We start from the raw sequence: 12,851 nt of genomic DNA, 5'->3' as shown, positions 1-12,851 counted from the left end.
GTATTCTTGTATCTATTCTGTTAATACTTGAGATATTTTGAAGTTGCAGTTAGATGGAGGTTTCAAAATAAAAAGCATAGAGACTATTACCAATTTAATTTTATGATGTGACACCTGCAGTGACATATGATGTGGCATTATATGCAGTGACAGTATATGAAATACCCCAGCTAGCCTTGCTTAGATTAATTTTTACCACTGTAACTTTCCAAGATACATCTAATGCTGCAAGGATTTCTTCGTATAGTATTACTCCTTTTTGTTATGTCTAGATTGCCTGAGATCTGTTTTGGGTTTTGGTTGGTGTTTTTGGTTTGTTTTTGTTTTTTTGTTTTTTTTTTTAAATAATTCTATATTTAACTACAAATGGTGTTGAAATGGAGTAGTTTCTTTTGTAGGTACATCATCACCCATCAACTGCTATGTGGAGATATCCAGCTCCCTGGAGAAATATGGGAAGGTGGGAAGGTGCTTTCCCTGCCAGGTGAACTGAACACGTTGCTGTGGCCCTGGCTTTGCTCTGCAGCGAGGGGTTCTCTGTTCCCAGGGGATGCGGGGAGGGATACCTCGGGACCCCAGCCCCCCGCAGTGCGAGCTGGTGTTTCCCAGTGCGGTGGGCATGGGCAGCCTCAAGGCTGGCGTGATAGAGTCCAAAAGGGACTTCGGAGAAGCAAGGTGTAGAAAACTATGAGGAAAAATGTTCTTCATGGCTTGATGGGCAAGATTTGTCACCTGAAATATTTTCCTGTCTTTGGAGGACATGTGAATGGAATACTAATGGGGAATTAATCGCCTGCCTCACCCCCTGCTTGCTTTTACTCTTGGAAACAAGCCAGAGCCTCTCACCTCTCCTCCAGGCTCATCCTGGGTGCAGACATTGACTTCAGTAGAGTCGGATCTGCTGGCAGAAGTGACCGATCTGGTCGTGTCCCTGGAAGTTGCCAATTTAAGATACTACTTTATTCATCCGATGGAAGGAAATTATTTTTATGTGCTTCCCTTGCATGCCACTAATATTAAAGACCTCTCTGCTTGAACATCGGGTAGAGATTGATGGAGACTACCTCAGCCATGGGATAAGCACATTGACTACCAAAGCCCACATTATGAACTGTTGTCAATTTTTCGTTGTTCTAAATCCTTGGTCTATAAAATTAGGGATTTTTTTCCTGTATGGCTTAATTCTGATGATAACTGTTATTATTACTTAGCATCTGGGTTGATGGATATCTCCTGACCAAAATTCAGCATATCATATGCCACAATCCAAAAGCAGGCTTGAATCAAAAGGGGTAATGTAGGTTTACATGAACACAACAAATTGCATATTGGAATTTTGCAGCCATTAATTTAAAGACTTTGTAGAATTTTTTAATTGTCCTTTCATCCCTGTTGATCTCCACAACACAGATATATTTATACCAAATGATGTTGAACAGTCAATTTTTTAAATCTTTTAAACATTTACTATTTTCACCTGGAGATCTGTTTTATTAAACTTGATTAAATGAACCCCCCCTACTTCAAAATCACCTAAATTGTTTAAATGGATATCAAAGAAAAGCCTACAACTTCCTATCAAAATTAATGTCTGCTGGCATTTCAACATAAAATTAAAACATTTACTTTCCATGGTGATGGACAGCAAAGAACCTCCAGCTTGCCGCATGGGTTAGCGGTGACTTGGCAGTCCTGGGTTAATGGTTGGACGTGATGATCTTAAAGGTCTTTTCCAACCTAAACGATTCTGTGATTAGCTGGATCAAAGAAACCTGCTTCTCTCATGGGGTGGCAATGAGCCCTGACTGGTACCTGCCCACACTGGGACTGCTCTTGGGCTTTATCTGGTGTCTGCTGGTGTAGCAGGTCACACTAAAGCCTTTCATGTAGCTGGAGCACTGGTCTCCTTTACCCAGGCTGTTTTTATGAATTCTGTAGGAATTTTATATCCTCGATACACCTGTCCTGCCACCCAGGTCTGCTGGGCATGGAGTTCCTGTTGCATGGGGATTGCCCTCTGTCCTGGGAAGCAAGGTAAGACAAAAGGTTTGGAAAGGTTGGTTTTGGAAATGTCCATAGCACCATGTGAAAGGTGCTCGCAGCATCTTCCTGGGGCAAGCTTTGGTGCTATGTGGTGTTAAGCGCAGGATGGCAGTGAGCTGGCTGGAGGAGAGCTGCTGGCCTCTTACACGGGCGCAAGCACGGACTGTGCGTAGGGATGTGGCAGGCGTACCGTTCCTGGGGGAAGAGGAGATGCTGGCCAGGCTGCAGCTGAAGCCACCCTGGCGAATGGAGCCAGGAGGGACCACTAAGGAAATGGTAAGGGGAACGAATAGCTTTTTATTTCTGAGTATTACAGTTGTGCTGGTTTGCACCTTCTCAGGGCTGAAGAGGGGTGCTGGCAACGGGTGGGGGCTGTGCTCTGATTGTTCCCCCCAACTTTGGGGGCATCTCTAATAGCCCTCCATGGCTCCCCAGGCTGCGACACAACTGTTGCTGGAAGGATTAGTTGGGGATTTCACTTAACAGGGATGAAGGGCTGTCTTTTGGGGCTGGCTAATTAACAGGATTCTACTCTGGTAATTAAATAGCAGTTTATTGAACACAACTTCGTTGATGAAATCTTTGGAAAACATAACAATTAGCAGGCAAAGAATGGCAGCTTTGCCTCAAAAGCCTATCTCCAGCCAGCTGCTGGTACGGTTTTAACCTCTCGTTCTCCAGCAAAGATGGTATTGACTCTTAATTTGCTTGGGTTTGCTGCTGTCGTTGGACAGCTTGTTCTCGCTGCTGTTGCAGCAGCTGGGTCCTCTTGAGCCTTATCTCAGCTGCAGGGGCTGGGGATGTCCCACTTGTTGCTTTTCCAGAATGGTCTGTGATGCTGCCACCTTAAAAGCCAGCACTGGAGGACAGGAGTGTTTGCCACCCTGAGAATAAATCCTTTGCCCTCTTGCTGGGGCTGTACCCCAGCGGTGCTTCCTCTGCGGGGAGGAGGGTTTCCACCATGGTTACTCCACGCACAGCAGCATCTCCCTCCCCACTGAGCTACATGTGTTGGAGAGACCACATGAGAAGCACGTGGGGTTTGTTCACCAGGCACTTGTGCCATTTGCATGCACTGAAATGAGCTGCAGCCCCATATTAAGATTTCTGTCTGCTGGGCACTCTCACTTGGTACTCTTGTTGGAGTTTTTTTAACTGCCTTTGCAAATAGTCCTGGAAATGAGAGACATACCGGAATGAATTATTCTGGTCTATGACTTATTTGCACCATAGAGGTGCTTGTAGAGTTTTGTTTTGGAAAGTCACGTTGAAAAAAGAGCAGGGGGGGAAGAGGAGCAAGTAGAGGAGAAGGTGCTTTTACATCGTATGACATGCCTTAGCAATGCTGCTTGATTGCTGCAGAGGAGTGCATCACAGCATCTTTAATTTGAAGCCATTTCAGGCTATGGCATTTGCTTGGTCTTCTGTGTGCTTTTGTTTTAGTGTTTCAGGTTCAGGACAGGTTGACACACTCTCCTCAGTAATAATTAACTAACTTAATACTTCAGAGTGAGGAACACAAAAGCTCTGCAGGTCAGAAGGGGCTCAGTCAGTGCTCTGCCTTTGCCAGTTGATGGCAGTACAAAAGAAATCACTTTATATATTCTTCCTATGGCAGGATTGACCAGAGGGGGTGAAGTTAAAGAGTGGTCTTAAAACACAAACATGTCTGTGACAGAGGGAAACTAGTGATCCTGAGCAGCTTGTATCAACCCTCTCATCTGCACCCACACATGGAAGGGAAGTGCTTTCAACTGGAAACCATTCATGTCTTCATCAGGCTGCTTCTCCTTCTCTTGTAATGATTCTCTTAGGACAATGACGATGAGGAAATTAGATTAGACAAACAGTGGGAGATCCCACAGCTTGCTATAAAAGCCACCTCCGATCTTCACTACACTTTGACAGCTTTCAATTTCCTAATTTGACAAGTTAATGAAGACTGGATGATTTCTGAAGCTGCACGTACAGCGCCACTGGGGAAGGGGGGGGCTGTGCTCTGTGCTGGGACTACCCACCCCAGCACCTTCCTCCCACCCAGGCTGCAAAGTCTGCATCCCTGTGAGGGAGGCAGCCTGTGCTGGAGCCCGAGGCCAGGAGCCGGCGTTGGCAGCTGCAGTGTTAGTGCAGGGCTCGGCAGGATGCTCCCACGCCAGGAGACAAGTGGACTTGCCTCGGGTGCATGTGTCATCTCCAAGAAGCCGCGCTGCAGCCTTTGACCTTCCAGTGTTTGGCTTGGCTGGCCGGTCCGTTGTTTCCTTCCACTCTCCCTGAGGCTGTGTGCAGACACTGGAATGGGCTGGCTGAGCCAGCCAAGCTAAATACAGTGGGAGACATCCTCATGCCTCACAGGCGCAGCTTGCCCGGAGCAGGCAGGTGGGCATCCGTGCACCCAGGTGGCCCCGTGTCCAGCCTGGTCCTCTTCTCCGAGACATGAGGTGAGAGAAAGGACTTTAAATGTGGTAGAGAAACTACCAGCTGCTGGGAAGAGTGTCAGTGGGAAGCGCAGCAGTTCTGGAGCCACCCTGGGGTGTCTTTGCACAGTGGTGGGGCCAGGAGCAGCGTTTCAGGTCTTGGTGCTCTCCCTCCAAACCGCCTGCTGTAAGCCCGGTGCCCACGATGTGCTCTGTGTCATGGAGAAACTGGGAGAGCAGGGATTCAGTTGGTGCGCTAAGGCTCCATAAATAAGCAAATCGGAGCAGACTGGAAGCGAAGAGCAAAGTAGGTATCGTTCATCATGTAAGGGGGCCTGGAGTATGTTCCAACTCATAATGCATAAGGGAGAGCAGTGTTATGAATAAGCATGGGATGAATCCGCTTCTTTTTGGATCATGATTCTGTGTAATAAACATGCAAGACAATTTGTATAAAATAGTAAGGATTCTTTCCTAGAGAAGTAATTTAAAGCTATATTTGCACATGAGAGAACAGTTTGCAGGAACATTTTGTGGTTACATTTCTGTACAAGTGTGCAAAGAGAAAACACCGCGGTCAGCAAGTGATGGATGGTGCATGTAAACCTGTGCAGTGCTGTGCTCCCCCTGGGCTGGTAATTGTGTTGCAGGGCTTCCCATCCTACCGGGGAGTTATCCAGCCTGGCACCCCGTACCCCTGCCCCCACCGCTGCAGCCGTCAGGGGCATGGGGTAGATCACATCCTAAATGTGATCTAAGGCAGAAGGGATCTTTCATGGTTGTATTTTGGTTATGAAGCAGTGGGATTGGAGTAGGAAAACCCTGACTCAAATGTGTTAGCACTGACAGCTCTTAGCAAACTTTAAAAATAATATTTGCCTGCAAAAGGAGAGGGTGACCTGCCAGGTAAAATGCAAAATGATCCCACAACATATGGCACAGGCACAGTCTGCACAGAAAGTTTGCTGGCTTTTTTTTTTGTTTGTTTGTTTTTATTTGTGTTTTTTTGTTTTGTTTTTTGTTTCTTTGTTTTGTTTTTTAATTTCGGATATTGGGGTGGGGGCTCTCTTGTTTTGTTTGCTTTCAGTATTTCCCAACTAGCTTGTCGGTCACCCCCTACATCCCACAGCAGTGGCAGCACCGCTCTTCCAGCTTCGTGTCTCTGATCCCCCAATCTCTCACTGCAGCTGTGTGGTGGGGGTCACCAGGTGACGGTCCCAGAGCTTCTCCCGGTGGGGCACCCTGCCGGAGGAGCCTGGGGCAGCTCCCTCTCTGTGCTTTCAGAAGCAATCAGGGTAATGCCTCTGCCTCTGGAGTCAAGCTAATGACAGAAGTGATGCAAGCATCCTTGTTGTCATCACCTCCATCCTTCCTGCTCCTTTTTCACCCTTCCAAGCTGCTGACAGCCTTTGTCCCCCTGAGCACCCTCTGCCCCTTTTTCCCTCCTTCACACGTTTCTGGAGTCAGCCTGAGGTCTTCGGGAAGCACGACCACTGCTCCTCTCCTGCCTGTGGCAGCATCTTCCTCACATAAAACAAGTGAGCAACAAACGCGCTGATGATGACCGCACCACCCTGCTGTGCTTTGAGTAAACCTCTACTTTTTGTGGAGATTCACATACTACCAGACCCACAGTCTCAAGACAATCAAACCCCTACCAGGGGGATGGATGTAGCCCTGAGGGCTGAGCCCTTCCCCTGCTGTGTGGAAAATACCTGGTGGGGAGCTCCGAGGGCAGGGCAGGTGCTGCATCTCTTCCTCTGTGGTTATTTTCCCTGATTGTTTTTATCAGACGTAGACTCGAGGTTTTTCCAAGGAGGGACCTGTTGACCTGGCTCTGGCATGGGGAGCAGCAGACCCTCCACGGTGCTGACAGCCCATCTCCCACCCCGGCACTGACCTTTGCAAATGGCATTCTGAGCCGGTTGGAAACAACATCTGATTTTCCTGGGTTTTGCCTGCTAAAGGAGAATCCCCTTCAAGTCAGAGCTGTGTGTGTTGGTGCTCCAAGGAGCCGAAAGCTTCCCTCCTCCACTTGCATCCAGACTTTAATCTCTGGGATTAGGCCTCCCTCTGATCCTCCTGAAGCCTTGAAGAAAAGGTCTTTTGAAAGCATGGCTTCCCTGGCACACTTATTCAGCTTGCCAGCACGCCACAAGACAGGGGGGGTGTCTAATTTTGGGGTGTGCTCATTCTGCTTCTCCTCCTCTGCACAGGAACCGTCCCTGGCTGCCTGGGGCAAGGTGCTCCTGCTGCGCACCCAAGGGTGCTGGATGGAGCAGGGGTTGCTCTTGGCATTTGGTACCCCTGGGATTTTATTGCTGGAAACTTCTCTGAGCTGCGAGGAGGTGGGAGGGTGAGTTCAACATTTGCAATAGTTTTGCTGTCCGAAGTCTGCAATGGCTTCCAGATTTAGGTACGTTTTTTATCTTCTTTTTTTCTCCCCATTGAAATAAAGGGGCCATTAGAGATGGTCTGTAATATGGAAGACACATGTTTGTATAGCGTTACCCTTTATATAGCGGTAGTCTGGACTGGAAAGCTGATCATCTTCTAAAAAACTAAATTTTCTTGGCTGCTTGTGCTCTGTCCCAGAGCTTCCTTTGAAGGCCCTTCAGTTTTGGACCTAGAGTTTTTGGTAATGAAAAACCTTATTTAACCTTTGGAATTTTTTTGGAGGGTTTAGACATTTAAAACCTTAACGGCTTCATGAGAAAATACCTGCAAAGGGTTGAAAGAAAATGGATCTGCCGTGACAGGCTGGCGCTGGAGCTGCCATGAGATGGCACTGCAACATAAAGCATGGAGCGCAGCTGGAGCGCCTGGCTGCGCGGCGCGCATCCTGCCGGGTGCGCAGGGCAGCACCTTCCCGGTGGGGAACAAATGCCAGGGAAGAGAAAGGACTTGTGTAAGGATAATTCTGCTATTAGTCAGGGGGAGCTGTCATGGAGCCGTGTCTGGACTGGACTTTTCCTGCTTACACAAAGTGCATAATGCTGTAGGAATTCATGTATAAACAGTGCAAATAAGAGAGGGGAGGCTTTCTAAATTACGAACAGCAGTAAGGAAATAGATTTTTCTTTAACTGTTGCTGGCAAATTCAGAAAATCTTTCATTTTTGGAGGGTTTCTGAGCATAACACCATGTTACAAATAGTCACGGTATAACTTTCTTCTAGACTGTTTCTCCCTTTGAGCACACACGAAGCTTAAAGCAAACCAAGCTGTAGGAACGGGGGAGAAGCTGTCGTGGCCGGGCAGGTTTGACGCTGAAGCAGGGGCTGGCTGTGCCACCCAGCCATTGCTCCTTGGGGATGGCACAGGACCTCTTCCTGGAGCTCTCTGCTCCTGGTAGGACATGGGAAAAAGCGCTTTGTGTCTGCAGTGGGGCAAAGCAGCACATCCATTGTAAAGTGCCATGTCACACTGTTGCTGGGTGACATCTCTGACACCATAAATGAAATGCTCCTGAAAAAACTTTTAGCCAGCTGTTTTGCTCAGAGCCAGACAGAAAGCACGGGGTGGATCATGCTACAAGTTCTAATTATTTGTAATTGGGAATACTAAACCACGGGCCTCTACATACTGCGGGTGGCTTCTCCCCTGTCTTGAGCTGAACCAAATAGCTGCCTTTCCCTTGCATCCCCACCTAGAAATACATCTTTTTGGCGCTCAGACAGGGCCATGTCTGGGTCTAACTCTTGGAAAGCAAACAGTAGCACATCAAATCCATTTCTGCAGTCAGAAAGTAAGACTAGGCTGCGTCTCCACAGCTTCCCTATGGCACTGGTGAGGTCAGGAGCAGTTCTGGAAGAAACCAACAAAACCCATACACGTGAGTGGGCTGGGGGTGGTGCTGCCCTTTTCCTGCCCCACAGCACAAGGATTTGGTAACGGGCCAGCAGCAGGATGTTTCTTCCCTGCTGATGTGTTAAACCACCATTGTTAGCTGTTGGTGTCAATAACCTGCTGTGCTGCCCAGGCACTTGCCCAGCACGAGTACCCCTGGCAGCACCCGGGTACCCCTGGCAGCGGTGGTGCTGGGCCGTGGGCAGTGCTGGAGGGAAGCTGGCTGTGTTGCATCAGCATTTTTTCATGTGGTAACAACTTCAGCATCTCACCAGGTGCTGCCTGCTTCACTGTGCTGGGACAGACCCCTCCATCTCACATGGCGTGGTGATGCACACCCCAAAACACCTGCCAAGGGGTACTCAATGCAGACCATCCTGGGCATCTGCATTTTCCTGAGATCCCAAGAGGAAAAGAGCTTTGGTAAGGAGTAGCTCGGTACTGGGGCCAGCTTGTCAGCAGAGAAACGATTTCTTGGTGGTAACAGGTTGCAAAAATCCACCTGAGCTCAGAGACTTTGTTGCTGCCACTGCTGATTGAGGTCTGCTTCTCCGAGGTACCCTCACCTGCGTTATCCCTGCCCATTACATAGAATACAGCAAATAAAAGCAACCTCTTGTACTTGACCCACACTTCTGCAAGGTCCCTTTTTCCTTCCTACCCCGCTACCCGCATTTCAGTCCAGACTAGGAGAAGAGACAGGACATTTCTCCTTCCCACACTGCTCCCAGCCTGGCAGCCAGCGCTGCGCTGAGCCTTCCAGGCACTACTCTGACAAGCAGCCAGCTACTGCATAGGCAGGAGTGTTGGATTTTTTTTTTTTTTTGTCCAAAGGCACAAAACTTAGTTTTTAAGGCTCTTTTTTAAATGGTACTTTGGGGAATAATTACCCTTTATGCTACTTCAGAGAAGTCCCCAGCACATTTAGTGCTAGCCTCAGAGGACCATGCCTGTTAGGAAAATACGCTGGCTTAAGCATCCTGTAAGTAATACGAACTTTGACTGATGGTACTTAGTGCAAATGGTCCAGCGGTCACATGGCTGAGTCTCTTAATGCCATTCAGGATATTTTTGCACCAATTGCAGCCTATTCATCAAAATAAAATGCCAATAAGTAAAGCATTACAATGCTTTCAGAGGGGAGTGCGCAAAAGAAAGTAGGTGAATTCTGCCCCCAAATGGATATTCAATCTTATAACAAGTATTGTGTATTGAAAAAAGGGAGCGCCCTGGCTCCTTGCCATGCTGCGATGGTAGGGCTAATGCTTTATCTCCATTATCTTTCAACTGCTCTCCTGCCTCCCTTGCATGCGAACACTGAAATGAAGTAACTGACAGCCAGCTAATCAGAATCTATTTCATTAGGTTATCCTCTAAAAATGGTAGCCTGTGTCCGATGCCCCGATAAGAGCAGGGTAAAACGTGGCAAGGACAGGTGCTGGGACTGCAAGGGACAACCTGGGGCATCTGAATTTCCTGGGGAGGTTTCTTGCCTTGGTTATTTTTATTTAGGGATTGTAAGGAGCAGGGTGGGAGAAGCCGAAGATGTACCAGGAGTACCTCCTTTTTGCATGGCTGTGAGAAGCATCACCCAGCCTGGTCCTCCCTGGGCCGTGCTGGAGCGGTGCTGTGCTCAGCCCCTCTGGTGAACGGATTAACTGAATATTTCTCCGCTCCGTTGCATACAAGCAGCCAGCTAAGGTCCTGGCCTGGGCTCATGGTGTTTGCCTGTGCAGTGCATCCTGAGATGTCTGGTGCGGCTACCTGATGCTGCAGGGAGCTGAGGGTGAGGGGACCCACAATTCAGACCTGTTACAGTAAATAATTTTTAGAGAGTGAGGTTTTTGCTGTCTACATCCTGAGCTCATGAGTTCATGTTTTCCAGCTTTTTCTCCATGACTCCAAGGATGCAGCAGGTACACGCACACCCCCTCTGTTTTCACTCTCCCTCCCCAAGTCTTTTTAAGGAGAAGCCAAGAACCTTGGCTGTCTGACCCCAGGACACGGTGCTTGAAAGAAGCTAGTTACCTGTGGTGAAGTGTACAGGAGCTGGCAGCACCGTGGTGGCAAGTTGCGGTGTTGGGATTCACCTGCAGGGAGCAATTGCTGCATGTAAAAGACCTTTGGCTTCACAGCTGAGCTGCCTGCAGGTACATGCTCCGGGAATTGGCATGGGGATTTCTGGCTGCTGTGGTCATCCCACAGAGGAACTTACCCCGCTGTACAAAGGACAGGTGTTGAAGGACCACCAAGAGGATAGGTCTGGCATGGTGGGGAGCCAAGACATCCACAGGTGCTAACAGCAGGGAGGGGTCATGCCGGGATGTGTGGGGAACACCAAAATCAAAGGCCACAAGGCTTTTGGTTGGGAGGGTGGGAGTGCAGAGCAGCTCTCCCCTGCTGTAGACCGTTTCCATCCCAGCCAGTCCTGTCCCTGCCTCCGCCACCACAGCAGGGCCCTGGCTCACCGCAGCCATATCGGTGTATATGGGTTTTTGTTTAAACCATTAGAAATGTAAATTATCCTTCTCAATTACAAAGGCCTGTGCACACTGGCATCTTTAAAGGAAACTCTGAAAGAGCTCCTGGCATGGCATTTCTTCAAACATTTGGAAGCTTTGCTAAGTCTCCTGAAACAAAGGCAGGCGCTACCCCCAGTGCTCCCGCTGCCCGCCCTCCCGTGAAGCTGAGCCTCTGCAAGCGCACACCGAGAGGCCATCACTGCTCCAACCACAACTGGGTGACACAAGGGACAGAGAAGCCACCTGCCTGGGACAACAGCAAGGGCTGCTGCGGCCCCTCTGCAGCCCCTCTCCTGTCTGCCCCGCTCGCACAGCATTGCCACAGAGCAGCACCTTATGAAACGTCTTCCTTGCTTCAGCACCTGAGTTTCCCTCCTGATTTTCATGCTTTTGCCCTGCTGAAGTGACCTAAACTTTTTTTTCCTTATTCTCCAACACAGCCTTCCTCAGGGAGCCATTTGGGCAGCACATCGCTCAGACAGGTTGGACCAGATGGAAGTGAAATGAATGGTTAAATGTGCTGGCTGCCTGTACACAACGTGATAGTACTTCCCAAACAATGAAACATATTATTTCAGATTTCGTATCTGCTATCAATTGAGATTGAAGGTATTGATCCAGGCTGACTGCTGGGGACAATCAGAAAGTGGAAGGGTAATTGACTGTCATGTCCCTCATTGATCAGGCACCACAGTTCACAGCAGCCAACATTATTTCCAAGTGCTTTGCAGCATCTCCTCTAATAAAGACATACAGACTTTAAGTAACAAAGTGACTTACACGCGCTGCTGTTTAGAGGGTGGGCAAGGCCATTCTTAGCCAGCCTGTCATTGCCTTAACCAGACTGAAAGGTTGTCAACGGGACAGTGCCGGGGCAGGAAAGCACGGATTTGTGTTTGCATGTGTCTCACTGTGAACCAACACAGCGCTGTGGGACCGTCTCACTCCTTGCTGCTTGGCTGCAGCAGATATTAAAGGAGGACCTCTGAGATAACGAAGGCACTGCACATGGGCCACGTGCCAGGAGAGTGTGACCTCCTCTCTCTAGGTTGTTTAAAATGTTAAAGCAACAAATATTTTATACTATGTGTTACACCAAGGCTCACTAGCAGCTGATCCAGAAAAACTGTCCTGGGAGAGGAGCAAATTGGGAAACATCCCAAGTTGCTGCAATCAAATCCACAAAAAGCTCATATAAAATTTTTACATATAGTCAGAAGGATGGAAAAATTACCTTATTCCCTGCTGTGCACTTCAGATTAATATAGCCAAATATTATTCAATCCTAATACTTACGGTGACCATGAAACATCTTCCTGCACTTACTAGGAACAGGCAGATAAAATGGCTTTTCTCCTAGAGGACACGTATCTGCTGTTGGTTTTTAATAATCTGCTGTATGTGCTGCTGGTTTTTAATAATCTGTACTACCTGACATTGCTGCTCCTCACCTGCAAGCTCTTTTGGGTAGGGACTGCTCCCTGTGAACAGAGGTCCAGCGAAATGAATAGGATTTAGTTGTTCAATGAGATTCCTGTGCCTAAATACCTCAGTGAACCTGGCAGTGGAGTGGGTTCAGGGGTAAAGGTCCTAATTTTGGCCCCACAAAACTCCAAGCTTTAGGACACATCATCTTCCTCAGCTGTGATGCAGAGGGAGGTCTCAGGTGCTGCTTGTCCTGGATGTGCTGTGCAGCTTCTTTGGGGACGCTCTCTCCAAAAAACCCAAGCCCCAGAGAAGCCTGAGCTCTGAAGCAGGACTCGGTGGGAGTGTTTCTAACTAGCAGTGACTGGTAGCGCACCGATGCCAGGCATTGCTGTGCTCTTGTGCTTGCTTTGCTCCAGCAGCGTGGCCAGACGTGCACAGCATGGGGGCTGCCAAGGTTTGTATCACAAAGCAATGTTTTGCTGGTCTGTAACGTTCAGCTCACGTGGCTGCTGTCTCCCAGCACAGCCCAGCACAGCTCCCGGCACTACAGGTGTCCAAGCCCATGCCAGAACTGGTTGCATTTCAGTCGTGGCTAA

The sequence above is a fragment of the Falco rusticolus genome, chromosome 4, assembly GCF_015220075.1.
Source record: "Falco rusticolus isolate bFalRus1 chromosome 4, bFalRus1.pri, whole genome shotgun sequence".
Classification (NCBI taxonomy): Eukaryota; Metazoa; Chordata; class Aves; order Falconiformes; family Falconidae; genus Falco; species Falco rusticolus.
The sequence above is the reverse complement of the archived record's forward strand: the minus strand, read 5'-3'. Positions refer to the sequence as shown.